Raw genomic sequence first — 15,801 nt, 5'->3', positions numbered from 1 at the left:
TGCCGCGCCCGGTAAGCCAGTTGCCGGGAAGAAGCCAAAGAATGGACCCAAGCCTGAGACTGAGTGCTTTTATTGCAAAGGGAAGGGTCACTGGAAGCGGAACTGCCCCAAATACATAGCGGACAAGAAGGTCGGCAACACTAAAGGTATATGTGATATACATGTAATTGATGTGTACCTTACTAGTACTCGTAGTAGCTCCTAGGTATTTGATACCGGTGCAGTTGCTCATATTTGTAACTCAAAGCATGAGCTGCGGAATAAGAGGAGACTGGCGAAGGACGAGGTGACGATGCGCGTCGGGAATGGTTCCAAGTTCGATGTGATTGCAGTCGGCACGCTACCTCTACATTTACCTACGGGATTAGTTTTAAACCTCAATAATTGTTATTTAGTGCCAGCTTCGAGCATGAACATTGTATCTGGATCTCGTTTAATATGAGATGGCTACTCATTTAAATCCGAGAATAATGGTTGTTCTATTTATATGAGAGATATGTTTTATGGTCATGCCCCGCTGGTCAATGGTTTATTCTTGATGAATCTCGAACGCAATGTTACACATATTCATAGTGTGAATAGCAAAAGATCTAAGATTGATAATGATAATCCCACATATCTGTGGCACTGCCGCCTTGGTCACATTGGTGTCAAACGCATGAAGAAGCTCCATACAGATGGACTTTTTGGAGTCTCTTGATTTCGAATCATTTGACACGTGCGAACCATGCCTCATGGGTAAAATGACCAAGACTCCGTTCTCCGGAACAATGGAGCGAGCAACCAACTTATTGGAAATTATACATACTGATGTGTGCGGTCCAATGAGCATTGAGGCTCGTGGTGGCTATCGTTATGTTCTCACCCTCACTGATGACTTAAGTAGATATGGGTATGTTTACTTGATAAAACACAAGTCTGAGACCTTTGAAAAGTTCAAGGAATTTCAGAATGAGGTAGAGAATCAACGTGACCGAAAAATAAGGTTCTTACGATCAGATCGTGGAGGAGAATATTTAAGTCACGAATTTGGTACGCACTTAAGGAAATGTGGAATTGTTTCACAACTTACGCCGCCTGGAACACCTCAGCGTAACGATGTGTTCGAACGTCGTAATCGCACTTTATTGGATATGGTGCGATCTATGATGTCTCTTACCGATTTACCGCTATCATTTTGGGGATACGCTCTAGAGACAGCTACATTCACTTTAAATAGGGCACCGTCTAAATCCGTTGAGACGACACCGTATGAATTATGGTTTGGGAAGAAACCTAAGCCGTCGTTTCTAAAAGTTTGGGGATGCGATGCTTATGTCAAGAAACTTCAACCTGAAAAGCTCGAACCCAAGTCGGAAAAATGCGTCTTCATAGGATACCCTAAGGAAACCATTGGGTATACCTTCTACCTTAGATCCGAAGGCAAGATCTTTGTTTCCAAGAACGGGTCCTTTCTGGAGAAAGAGTTTCTCTCGAAAGAAGTAAGTGGGAGGAAAGTAAAACTCGATGAAGTACTACTTCTTGAACCGGAAAGTAGTGCTTCTCAGGAAGATGTTCCTGTGGTGCCTACACCGATTGGAGTGGAAATTAATGATGATCAAGGTACTTCAGATCAAGTTGCTACTGAACTTCGTAGGTCCACAAGGACACGTTCCACACCAGAGTGGTATGGCAACCCTGTCCTGGAAATCATGTTGTTAGACAACAGTGAACCTTCGAACTATGAAGAAGCGATGGCGGGCCTAGATTCCAACAAATGGCTTGAAGCCATGCAATCCGAGATAGGATCCATGTATGAAAACAAAGTATGGACTTTGACAGACTTGCCCGATGATCGGCGAGCGATAGAAAATAAATGGATCTTTAAGAAGAAGACGGATGCTGATGGTAATGTCACCATCTATAAAGCTCGACTTGTCGCTAAGGGTTATCGGCAAATTCAAGGGGTTGACTACGATGAGACTTTCTCTCCCGTAGCGAAGCTGAAGTCCGTCCGAATAATGTTAGCAATTGCCGCATACTATGATTATGAGATATGGCAAATGGACGTCAAAATGGCATTCCTTAACGGCTATCTTAAGGAAGAAATGTATATGATGCAGCCGGAAGGTTTTGTCAATCCTGAGAATGCTAACAAGGTATGCAAGCTCCAGCGATCCATTTATGGGCTGGTGCAAGCATCTCGGAGTTGGAACATTCGCTTTGATGAGATGATCAAAGCGTTTGGGTTTATGCAGACTTATGGAGAAGCCTACATTTACAAGAAAGTGAGTGGGAGCTTTGTAGCATTTCTCATATTATATGTGGATGACATACTTTTGATGGGAAATGATATAGAACTTTTGGACAACATTAAGGCCTACTTGAATAAGTGTTTTTCAATGAAGGACCTTGGAGAAGCTGCGTACATATTAGGCATCAAGATCTATAGGGATAGATCGAGACGCCTCATAGGTCTTTCACAAAGCACATACCTTGATAAGATATTGAAGAAGTTCAATATGGATCAGTCCAAGAAAGGGTTCTTGCCTGTATTGCAAGGTGTGAGATTGAGCTCGGCTCAATGCCCGACCACGGCAGAAGATATAGAAGAGATGAGTGTCATCCCCTATGCCTCAGCCATAGGGTCTATTATGTATGCCATGTTGTGTACCAGACCTGATGTAAACCTTGACGTAAGTTTGGTAGGAAGGTACCAAAGTAATCCCGGCAAGGAACGCCGGACAGCGGTCTAGAATATCCTAAAGTACCTGAAGAGGACTAAGGATATGTTTCTCATTTATGGAGGTGACGAAGAGCTCGTCGTAAAGGGTTACGTCGACGCTAGCTTCGACACAGATCTGGACGACTCTAAGTCACAAACCGGATACGTGTATGTTTTGAATGGTGGGGCAGTAAGCTGGTGCAGTTGCAAGCAAAGCATCATGGCGGGATCTACATGTGAAACAGAGTACATGGAAGCCTCGGAGGCAGCGCATGAAGCAATTTGGATAAAGGAGTTCATCACCGACCTAGGAGTCATACCCAATGCGTCGGGGCCGATCACTCTGTTCTGTGACAACACTGGAGCTATTGCCCTTGCCAAGGAGCCCAGGTTTCACAGGAAGACCAGGCATATCAAGCGTCGCTTCAACTCCATTCGTGAAAATGTTCAAAATGGAGACATAGATATTTGTAAAGTACATACGGATCTGAATGTCGCAGATCCGTTGACTAAACCTCTTCCGCGAGCGAAACATGATCAACACAAGAACTCTATGGGTGTTCGATTCATCACAATGTAACTAGATTATTGACTCTAGTGCAAGTGGGAGACTATTGGAAATATGCCCTAGAGTCAATAATAAAATGATTATTATTATATTTCCTTGTTCATGATAATTGTCTGTTATTCATGCTATAATTGTGTTATCCGGAAATCGTAATACATGTGTGAATACATAGACCACAACATGTCCCTAGTAAGCCTCTAGTTGACTAGCTCGTTGATCAATAGATAGTCATGGTTTCCTGACTATGGACATTGGATGTCATTGATAACGGGATCACATCATTAGGAGAATGATGTGATGGACAAGACCCAATCCTAAGCATAGCACAAGATCGTGTAGTTCGTTTGCTAGAGCTTTTCCAATGTTCAGTATCTTTTCCTTAGACCATGAGATCGTGTAACTCCCGGATATCGTAGGAGTTCTTTGGGTGTACCAAACGTCACAACATAACTGGGTGACTATAAAGGTATACTACGGGTATCCCCGAAAGTATCTGTTGGGTTGACACAGATCGAGACTGGGATTTGTCACTCCGTATGACGGAGAGGTATCTCTGGGCCCATTCAGTAATGCATCATCATAATGAGCTCAATGTGACCAAGTGTTTGGTTACGGGATCATGCATTATGGTACAAGTAAAGTGACTTGCCGGTAACGAGATTGAACGAGGTATTGGGATACCGATGATCGAACCTCGGGCAAGTAACGTACCGATTGACAAAGGGAATTGTATACGGGATTACTTGAATCCTCGACATCGTGGTTCATCCAATGAGATCATCGAGGAGCATGTGGGAGCCAACATGGGTATCCAGATCCTGCTGTTGGTTATTGACCGGAGAGTCGTCTCGGTCATGTCTGCATGTCTCCCGAACCCGTAGGGTCTACACACTTAAGGTTCGGTGACACTAGGGTTGTAGAGATATTAGTATGCGGTAACCCGAAAGTTGTTCGGAGTCCCGGATGAGATCCCAGATGTCACGAGGAGTTCCGGAATGGTCCGGAGGTAAAGAATTGTATATAGGCGAACTCCAGTTTCGGCCATCGGGAAAGTTTCGGGAGTCATCTGTATTGTACCGGGACCACCGGGTGGGGCCACCTATCCCGGAGGGCCCCATGGGCTGAAGTGGGGAAGGGAACCAGCCCCTGGTGGGCTGGTGCGCCCCCCTTGGGCCTCCCCCTGCGCCTAGGGTTGGAAACCCTAGGGGTGGGGGGCGCCCCACTTGGCTTGGGGGGCAAGCCACCCCCCTTGGCCTACCCCCCTTGAGATCCAATCTCTAGGGGGGCGGCGCCCCCCCAGGGCCCCTATATAAATAGGGGGGAGGGAGGGCTGCGCACCCCTGCTCCTGGCGCCTCCCTCTCCCTCTGCACCACCCCTCCCTCTCGCTGAGCTTGGCGAAGCCCTACCGAGATCACCGCTACTTCCACCACCACGCCATTGTGCTGCTGGATCTCCATCAACCTCTCCTTCCCCCTTGCTGGATCAAGAAGGAGGAGACGTCTTCCCCAACCATACGTGTGTTGAACGCGAAGGTGCTGTCCGTTCAGCACTAGGATCATCGGTGATTTGGATCACGATGAGTACGACTCCCTCAACCCCGTTCTCTTGAACGCTTCCGCTCGCAATCTACAAGGGTATGTAGATGCACTCCACTCTCTCCTTGCTAGATGAACTCCATAGATTGATTGAAGCATAGATTTTTTTTTATTTTCTGCAATGTTCCCCAACACTATAACCTTCCTCCTTGGTTGTGCATGAAGTGGAAGTTCATTATGATGCCAGTTCTCATCCAAGGCCCTAAGCAACCCGGCAAAGACATTGATGTGTACCTAAGGCCATTAGTTAAAGAACTTTTATAGTTGTGGATTGGAAACGGTGTACGTGTGTGGGATGAGCACAAACAGGAGGAATTTCACCTGCATGCGTTGCTGTTTGTAACCATCAATGATTGGCCTACTCTCAGTAACCTTTCAGGACAGATGCTACGTCTTGAGCTTGCTTTGGTTTTCCTTTAAGAGGAAAGGGTGATGCAGCACATTAGCGTAAGTATTTCCCTCAATTTTTGAGAACCAAGGTATCAATCCAGTAGGAGGCTCCTCAAAAGTCCCACGCACCTACACAAACAAACAAGAACCTCGCAACCAACGCAATAAAGGGGTTGTCAATCCCTTCACGGCCACTTGCGAAAGTGAGATCTGATAGAGATAATATGATAAGATAAATATTTTTGGTATTTTTATGATATTGATTGGAAAGTAAAAGATGCAAATAAAAGTAGATTGAAAACTTATATGATAAGAGATAGACCCGGGGGCCATAGGTTTCACTAGTGGCTTCTCTCAAGATAGCATAAGTATTACAATGGGTGAACAAATTACTGTCGAGCAATTGATAGAAAAGCGCATAGTTATGAGATTATCTAGGCATGATCATGTATATAGGCATCACGTCCGTGACAAGTAGATCGAAACGATTCTGCATATACTACTATTAATCCACACATCGACCGACTCCTGCCTGCATCTAGAGTATTAAGTTCATGAAGAACAGAGTAACGCATTAAGAAAGATGACATGATGTAGGGGGATAAACTCATGCAATATTATATAAACCCCATCTTTTTGTCCTCAATGGCAACAATACAATACGTGCCTTGTTGCCCGTCCTGTCACTGGGAAAGGACACCACAAGATTGAACCCAAAGCTAAGCACTTCTCCCATTGCAAGAAAGATCAATCTAGTAGGCCAAACCAAACTGATAATTCGAAAAGACTTGCAAAGATAACTTAATCACACAAAAGAATTCAGAGGAGATTCAAATATTTCTCATAGATAAACTTGATCATAAACCCACAATTCATCGAATCTTGACAAACACACCGCAAAAAAAGTTACATTGAATAGATCTAGAAGAAGATCGAGGAGAACTTTGTATTGAGATTCAAAGAGAGAGAAGAAGCCATCTAGCTAATAACTATGGACCCGAAGGTTTGAGGTAAACTACTCACAACTCATCGGAGAGGCCCTCCGTGGTGGATTTCCCCTCCGGCGGAGCGCCAGCGACGGCTCCAAGATGGGATCTCGCGGATATAGAAGGTTGCGGTGGTGGAATTAGGTTTTCATGGTTCCTTCTGATGTTTCCAGGGTATGGGAGTATATATAGGCGAAGGAGGTATGTTGGTTGATGCTTGAGGGGCCCACAAGGGTGGGGGGCATGCCCACCCCCAGGGGGCGCACCGGGCACCCTCGTGTCCGCCTCGTTTGTTGCTTGACGTCCACTCCAAGTCTCCTGGTTGGCATTTGTTCCAAAAAGATCGCTCCCGAAGGATTCATCCCTTTTGGACTCCGTTTGATATTCCTTTTCTTAGAAACACTCAAATAGGAAAAAAAACAGCAATTCGGGCTAAGCCTCCGGTTAGTAGGTTAGTCCAAAAAATGATATAAAAGTGTAGAGTAAAGCCCATAAACATCCAAAACAGGTAATATAATAGCATGGAACAATAAAAAATTATAGATACGTTGGAGACGTATCAAGCATCCCCAAGCTTAATTCCTGCTCGTCCTCAAGTAGGTAAATGATAAAAACAGAATTTTTGATGTGGAAGGCTACCTAGCATAATCCTTAAGGTAATTATCTTTATTGTGGCATGAATGTTCAGATCCAAATGATTCAAAATAAAAGTTCATATTGACATAAGAAATAGTAATACTTCAAGCATACTAACAAAGCAATCATGTCTTCTCAAAATATCATGGCATTAGAAGGTTCATCCCTACAAAATCATATAGTTTGTGTTGGAAATATGCCCTAGAGGCAATAATAAAATGGTTACTACTATTGTATTTCCTTGGTCATGATAATTGTCTATTATTCATGCTATAATTGTATTGACCGGAAACCGCAATACATGTGTGAATACATAGACCACAACATGTCCCTAGTGAGCCTCTAGTTGACTAGCTCGTTGATCAACAGATGGTCATGGTTTCCTGACCATGAACATTGGATGTCATTGATAACGGGATCACATCATTAGGAGAATGATGTGATGGACAAGACCCAATCCTAAGCCTAGCACAAGATCGTGTAGTTCGTATGCTAAAGCTTTTCTAAATGTCAAGTATCTTTTCCTTAGACCATGAGATTGTGCAACTCCCGAATACCGTAGGAATGCTTTGGGTGTACCAAACGTCACAACGTAACCGGGTGGCTATAAAGGTGCACTACGGGTATCTCCGAAAGTGTCTGTTGGGTTGGCATGAATCGAGACTGGGATTTGTCACTCCGTGTGACAGAGAGGTATCTCTGGGCCCACTCGGTAGGACATCATCATAATGTGCACAATGTGATCAAGGAGTTGATCACGGGATGGTGTATTACAGAACGAGTAAAGAGACTTGCCGGTAACGAGATTGAACAAGGTATCGGCATACCAACGATCGAATCTCGGGCAAGTACTATACCGGTAGACAAAGGGAATTGTATACAGGATTGTTTGAATCCTTGACATTGTGGTTCATCCGATGAGATCATCGTGGAACATGTGGGAGCCAACATGGGTATTCAGATCCCGCTGCTGGTTATTGGCCGGAGAGTTGTCTCGGTCATGTCTGCATGGTTCCCGAACCCATAGGGTCTACACACTTAAGGTTCGATGACGCTAGGGTTATAGGGAAGGTATGTATGCGGTTACCGAATGTTGTTCGGAGTCTCGGATGAGATCCCGGACGTCGCGAGGAGTCCTGGAAAGGTCCGGAGGTGAAGATTGATATATTGGATGAAGGGTTTTTGAGTCCGGAAGTGTTCCGGAGGTACCGAGTGATGACCAACATGACCGAAAGGTGTTTCAGGAGCCCCGACAAGTGCCAAGGGGAGGGGGCAAACCAGCCCACTAAGGGGCTGTGCGCCCCCTCACCTATTCCCATGTGACCAGGGGGTTTGGGGCGCCCCATCTAGGGTTCCCACCTCCTGGCTTGGGGGCCAAGTCACCCAAAGGGGAGATCCCATCTGCCCTGGCCGCCCCCCTAGGGGAAACCCTAGGGCGCCTTCCCCTCTCCCTTCCCCCTATATATAGTGGAGGTTTTGGGGCTGCCCAAGACATGAGTCTCTCTCTCCCAAGGCGCAGCCCTACCTCTCTCCCTCCTCGTCTCTCGTAGTGCTTGGCGAAGCCCTGCTGAAGTACCGCGCTCCTCCACCACCACCACGCCATCGTGCTGCTGCTGGACGGAGTCTTCCCCAACCTCTCCCTCTCTCCTTGCTGGATCAAGGCATGGGAGACGTCACCGGGCTGCACGTGTGTTGAATGCGGAGGCGCCGTTGTTCGGCGCTTAGATCGGAATCATCCGCGATCTGAATCGCCACGAGTACGAATACCTCATCCGCGTTCTTGCAACACTTCCGCTTAGCGATCTTCGAGGGTATGAAGATGCACTCCCTCTCTCTCTCGTTGCTAGTCTCTCCATAGATTGATCTTGGTGATGCGTAGAAAATTTTGAATTTCTGCTACGTACCCCAACAATGGCATCATGAGCTAGGTCTATTGCGTAGATTCTATGCACGAGTAGAACACAAGTTGTTGTGGGCGTTGATTTTGTTCAATATGCTTACCGTTACTAGTCCTATCTTGTTTCTACGGTATTGTGGGATGAAGCGGCCCGGACCGACCTTACACGTACACCGACTGACATGCACTTGTTGCATAGGTGGCTAGCGGTGCCAGTCTCTGCCACTTTAGTCGGATCGGATTCGATGAAAAGGGTACTTATGAAGGGTAAATAGCAATTGGCATATCACGTTGTGGCTTTTGCATAGGTAAGAAACGTTCTTGCTAGAAACCCATAGCAGCCATGTAAAACATGCAAACAACAATTAGAGGACGTCTAACTTGTTTTTGCAGGGTATGCTATGTGATGTGATATGGCCAAAAGAATGTGATGAATGATATGTGATGTATGAGATTGATCATGTTCTTGTAATAGGAATCACGACTTGCATGTCGATGAGTATGACAACCGGTAGGATCCATAGGAGTTGTCTTTATTTATTGTATGACCTGCGTGTCACTGAATAACGCCATGTAATTACTTTACTTCATTGCTAAACCGTTAGCCATAGTAGTAGAAGTAATAGTTGGCGAGACAACTTCATGGAGACACGATGATGGAGATCATGATGATGGAGATCATGGTGTCATGCCGGTGACGATGATGATCATGGAGCCCCGAAGATGGAGATCAGAAGGAGCAAAATGATATTGGCCATATCATGTCACTTTTTGATTGCATGTGATGTTTATCATGTTTATGCATCTTATTTTCTTAGAACGACGATAGTAAATAAGATGATCCCTCATAATAATTTCAAGAAAGTGTTCCCCCTAACTGTGCACCATTGTGAAAGTTTGTTGTTTCAAAGCACCATGTGATGATCGGGTGTGATGGATTCTAACGTTCACATAAAACGGGTGTAAGCCAGATTTACACACGAGAAACACTTAGGTTGACTTGACGAGCCTAGCATGTACAGACATGGCCTCGGAACACAAGAGACCTAAAGGTCGAACATGAGTCGTATAGTGGATACGATCAACATGAAGATGTTCACCGATGATGACTAGTCCGTCTCACGTGATGATCGGACACGACCTAGTTGACTCGGATCATGTATCACTTAAGATGACTAGAGGGATGTCTATCTGAGTGGGAGTTCATTAGATGAACTTAATTATCCTGAACATAGTCAAAAGGTTTTTGCAAATTATGTCGTAGCTCGCGCTTTAGTTCTACTGTTTTAGATATGTTCCTAGAGAAAATTTAGTTGAAAGTTGATAGTAGCAATTATGCGGACTGGGTTCGTAAACTGAGGATTGTCCTCATTGCTGCATAGAAGGCTTATGTCCTTAATGCACCGCTCGGTGTGCTAAACATCGAACGTCGTCTGTGGATGTTGCGATCATCTGACATACACGTTTTGATGACTATGTGATAGTTCAGTAATGTTAAACGGTTTAGAATTGAGGCACCGAAGACAATTTTGAAACATCGCGGAACATATGAGATGTTCCGAGGGCTGAAACTGGGATTTTAGGCTCGTGCCCACGTTAAAAGGGGTGAGATCTCCGATGAGTTTCTTAGCCTACAAACGAAGGGAGAAAAGCTCAATCGTTGAGCTTGTACTTAGATTGTCTTGGTACAACAATCACTTCAATCGAGTGGGAGTTAATCTTCTAGATGAGATAGTGATGTTTCTCCAAAGACATTTCCACCAAGCTACTAGAGCTTCGTAATGAACTATAACATATCATGGATAGATATGATGATCCTTGAAATATTTGCGATGTTTGACACCGCGAAAGTAGAGATCAAGAAGGAGCATCAATTGTTGATGGTTAGTGAAACCATTAGTTTCAAGAAGGGCAAGGGAAAGAAGGAATACTTCATGAAACGGCAAATCAGTTGCTGCTCCAGTGAAGAAACCCAAGGTTTAACCCAAACCCGAGACTAAGTGCTTCTGTAATGAGGGGAACGATCACTGGAGCAGAATTACCCTAGATACTTGGTAGATGAGAAGGCTGGCAAGGTTGACAGAAGTATACTGGATATACATTGTATTAAATGTGTACTTTACTAGTACTCCTAGTAGCACCAGGGTATTAAGATACCGGTTTGGTTGCTAAGTGTTAGTAACTCGAAATAAAAGAGCTACGGAATAAACGGTGACTAGCTAAAGGTGAGATGACGATGTGTGTTGGAAGTTGAAAGTATCGATATGGTTGACTAGAGGGGGGGTGAATAGGAAACTAACAATTTTTAAGCTTTTCTTTAACAATTTAAACCTTGCAACAAAATAGGTTGTCTAGATATGCAACTACGTGGACAACCTATATGATGCAATGACAACTAGCACACAAGCAAGCAATGGATACAACACAAGTAAGCTTGCAAAAGTAAACGCACGAAATAACCAAGAGTGGAGCCGGTGAAGATGAGGATGTGTTACCGAAGTTGCTTCCTTGTAAGGGGAAGTACGTCTCCGTTAGAGCGGTGTGGAGGCACAATGCTCCCCAAGAAGCCACTAGGGCCACCGTAATCTCCTCACGCCCTCACACAATGCGAGATGCCGTGGTTCCACTATTGGTGCCCTTGAAGGCGGCGACCGAACCTTTACAAACAAGATTGGGGCTATCTCCACAACACTTGGAGGCTCCCAACAACACCACGAAGCTTCACCACAATGGAGTATGGCTTCGAGGTGACCTCAACCGTCTAGGGTGCTCAAACACCCAAGAGTAACAAGATCCCCTAGGGATTAGTGGGGGGAATCAAATTTCTCTTGGTGGAAGTGTAGATCGGGGCCTTCTCAACCAATCCCGAGCAAATCAACAAGTTTGATTGGCTAGGGAGAGAGATCGGGTGAAAATAGAGCTTGGAGCAACAATGGAGATTTTGGGGGAAGGGGTATGTCAACTTTGGGGAAGAAGACACCTTTATATAGTGGGGGAAACAATCCAACCGTTACCCCCTCCAAACAGCCACACACAGAGCGGTACTACCGCTTGGGCAGGGCGGTACTACCACTGATAAGCGGTACTACCGCTCTCTTCCAGCGGTACTACCATGTTGACAAGGAATGCAAGGTCCTAGCCCAGAGCGGTACTACCGCGGAAGTATTGGCGGTACTACTGCTTGGAGCAGTACTACCACCCTACTGCCGCTACTAGTACCGTAAAACCCGACACGAAAAACTGCAGTCGAGAATCGAGGCGGTAGTAGCCCGGAACCACTGCGGTACTACGACCGAAGTTCACAAGCGGTACTACCGCTCGGGGAGCGGTACTACCGCTTGACGAGCTTCGGCGGTACTACCGCTGAGGACCGCGGTACTACCGCTGGGACAGGACAGGCAGGCACAGATTAGGAAAGATAGCTCCAATGAAGCGGAAAGAAGCATCGGGTGTGATAAGGATGTGTACGTGTTGATTCCACCCCAGCCTTACCAAAGCGGATCCCCTTTTGAGAGTATGGTGACTCCTACGAAACTAGACCACCAGCAAAGAAACGAAGGAGCTACACCATCTTGAATAAAACACCGAGGGGAAGTAATCGTCTCGTGCCAAAGGATGAATCTTTGAAAGAACTCAACACACACGATTAGTCCGCAAAAGCATTGTCATCAATCACCAAAACATCTTGGGGATAAATATGCCCTTACAATCTCCCCCTTTTTGGTGGATTGATGACAATACGGGATTTGCACAAGCAGGAAAGATATAGGATAGGCGCAAAGCCCCACCGTCCTAAAATGTAGAAGGGCTCCCCCTGGATGTGTGATGTCTAGATAAGTGCTTTGGACTGCACGGCACAGGTACCAGGATCAACGCTCCCCCTACATTTTAGAGACCAACTACCTAAGTAGGATATATGAGAGCAACATAGATAACAGGATAAGCATGCAACTCATAAGCTAGATAGACATAGATAATGATACTCGAAAGATAAGGTAGCATATGTCTAACACCATATGGCTGGAACTTAGGTCTCACTGACACAAACGAGACACAAACCAAACAAGGCAAACTGCGAGAAAACACAGAAGACAGAAAACACAAATCCCTAAACTCTCTCCCCCTTTGGCATCGAGACACCAAAAAGGAGAGGGAGTGTTGCTACAGCTCCAGGTGATAGCAAGAGAGGGACACAAATATCAGGTCTCAGCGGGATCGTCTGCGCCACCATCGTCGGCTGGGAAGTGCTCGGCATCAGAATCGGTCCACGGGCAGTGCTGCTGAATCCACTCCTCTTCCTCAGTAAGCTGATCCTCAGATCCACTGTTAACGGTGGCACCCAACTGACGCATGAGCTCCTTGTGATGACAACAAGCCTTCTTCTCACCCACATGAGTCATGTACTGACTGTGAGCCTCCATGCATAATAGCTTCTTCAACTTGAGCTTGAGCTTCTTTGCCCAAGAGGGCTCTGCCGCAGAAGGCACATAGTAATCATCATCCTCAGCCTCAGCCTCCTCCTCGGTCTCCATGGCAGTAGCAGACGAAGGAACTCCAGATTTAGGGACCTGAGAGCCCCAGTTGTCCTTCTTCCTCAGACGCTTGATGTCGTGAGAAACCAACTCCCCGGTCTCTAGCATCACCTAGGGATAGACACGACCCCAGGCCTTCTCAATAAGCAGCATGATGAATGGACCATAAATCGGGCACTTGCACTCGGAGATAGCAGATAAAAGCTCAGACCACATAACATTGGATATATCCAGGGACTCTCCGGTGTTTTGTTCCTTCTCACGCTGGCAGAAAAGAAGCATGTCCACGAGATAAGAATGAACCATATCCAGATTCCCGATGCGAGGGAAAAGAGTCTCACGGAAGACACGGTGAAGAATGTCCAGAAAGGCAGGAAGCTCATATGTTTCCTTCTTCGTCTCAGGGTTGATCTTCAAAGTGCAGTACGGCCATAGAGCTTGCTTGTGAGTGGCGGTGGTGTTGTGGTGTGGGCGAAAGCCGACAGGAGACACAAGCCCTTGATCTTCCACCCCAATCAATTCCATGAACGCCTTCCACTTGACTGAAAGCAACTTGCCATTGGTCATCCAAGTCAGTGTCCTGTCCTCATCAGTCCCGAGATGAACCGTGGCATAGAATTGGGCCATAATATCAGCATCATAATCTTTGTTGAATTGCATGACACCAAGAATGTTCAGTTGAGTGCACATCTGAAGAGCTTCACCAAAGTATTCAGGATCCTTCTCCATATGGTCGGTGTCAATGGAGTGCATGTTAACAAAGAGGTTCTTCTTGGCCTTGAGAACATCAAAGAAGATGGCAAACTGAAACCTGTTCCAGAACGGACGGTTGACCAAAGTGGGATCTTGGTCTGCCTCATAGGGGTTGCGGCGACGTCTTGCCTAGAACTCCTTGGCTGGCATTTCTGGCACAGTTTTGCCAGATTGCTTCGGCTTGACACCAGGCTTCTTCTGGAGTTGGGGTGGAGGAGGAGCACTTGAGGAACCTCCTATAGACTCAGTTGTGCGATACGGCTTTGACGTGGCACGACCGGGGTTGATACACTAAGCCTGATGCTCAGGAAGCTCATCACCTGGAGCCACACACAAGAACACGCAAACAACCAGAAAGAACGAGCATAAGCCACCAAACACAACCAAAAAGGATCACTGATTAGTAAAAGTATGGTGGAACCTGGTAGAGAGCGATAGTACCGCGACCTATGAGCGGCAGTACCGCTCGAGACGGGAAACAACAGTTTCCTACTACCGTGGTCAAATCCTGCACTACCGTCCTACCAAATTCAAAAATACTCCTACCAAACACCAATCCAAACTGCCTAGAAGCCTTCTCCACCCTACTCAAGCCTAGATTTGGCCAAAAATCTAGAGATGCAACTACTATCGCCCCTAAGATGCTAGATTGGAAATCTAGACAAGAAGAGAGAGGGAATGGGGGAAATACCGGCATCCATGGCAAGAGGACAAGGTGGGGATCGTCTCCACCGAAGGAAATGGAGAGGAGCGCCCCGGAGAGGGAGATCCACCAGAGCCCTCCCACGGTGCCGGTTGCTGGAGAGACGAACAGAGTGTGGGGGCGAGCGAATGGGTATGGGGGAGAAGAAACCCCCCTGCCCCCGATATAACCCCCTGCCCCCGCCTCGCAGCGATAGTACCGCGCTGGTGGGCCGTAGTACCTCTTAGAGCGGTAGTACCGCACACCACCAGCGGTAGTACCGCTCAGCAACCACAGGCCTCTAGATACACGGCTTAAGCTCAAAAAGAACAGAAAAACCACAGCCAAGAAAGAAGAAAGACCAACAAGGCCACAAACACACTAACAACGGAACAGAACACACCTCTTCAAGAGAGGGCGGTGGCCGAGGGGTATGGTGTCGCGAAGATTTTAACCTTGGACCCATGACCAAAACTCGTCCTTGAAGCACTAGTACCATAAAATATGGTTAAAGTGAAAGACTAGATCAATTTATGCATAATGGGGGGAGTGAGAGTTCATTGAGAGAACAACACTCCCCCTATGTCCATGCCTACATCTAAACTAGACAACAAGTTGAGTGTGGTGGGGGGTGCACGGGTTCAAGTCACATTGCTCGAATCAATGATATTTAGCTCATGCCTTAACTCGCGAAATCTTGCTTCATCCAAGGGCTTCGTGAAAATATCTGCAAGGTTATCATGAGTGTTGACATACTTGAGCTCGATCTCCCCTCGCCTAATGTGATCCCGGATGAAGTGATACCGGATCTCAATATGCTTCGTCTTGAAGTGTTGCACCGGGTTGAGAGAAATCTTGATGGCACTTTCATTGTCACACCAAAGAGGCACTTTGTCACAAATGACACCGTACTCCTTTAAAGTTTGCCTCATCCATAAGAGTTGTGCACAACAACTACCGGCCGCCACATATTCCGCTTCGGTGGACGAGAGAGATACACAACTTTGCTTCTTAGAAGACCAACTTACCAAAGAGCAACCAAGAAATTGGCACCCTC

Source organism: Triticum aestivum, chromosome 2B (genome assembly GCF_018294505.1).
Source record: "Triticum aestivum cultivar Chinese Spring chromosome 2B, IWGSC CS RefSeq v2.1, whole genome shotgun sequence".
In the NCBI taxonomy this organism is placed as follows: domain Eukaryota; kingdom Viridiplantae; phylum Streptophyta; class Magnoliopsida; order Poales; family Poaceae; genus Triticum; species Triticum aestivum.
This window is presented reverse-complemented; position numbering follows the sequence as displayed.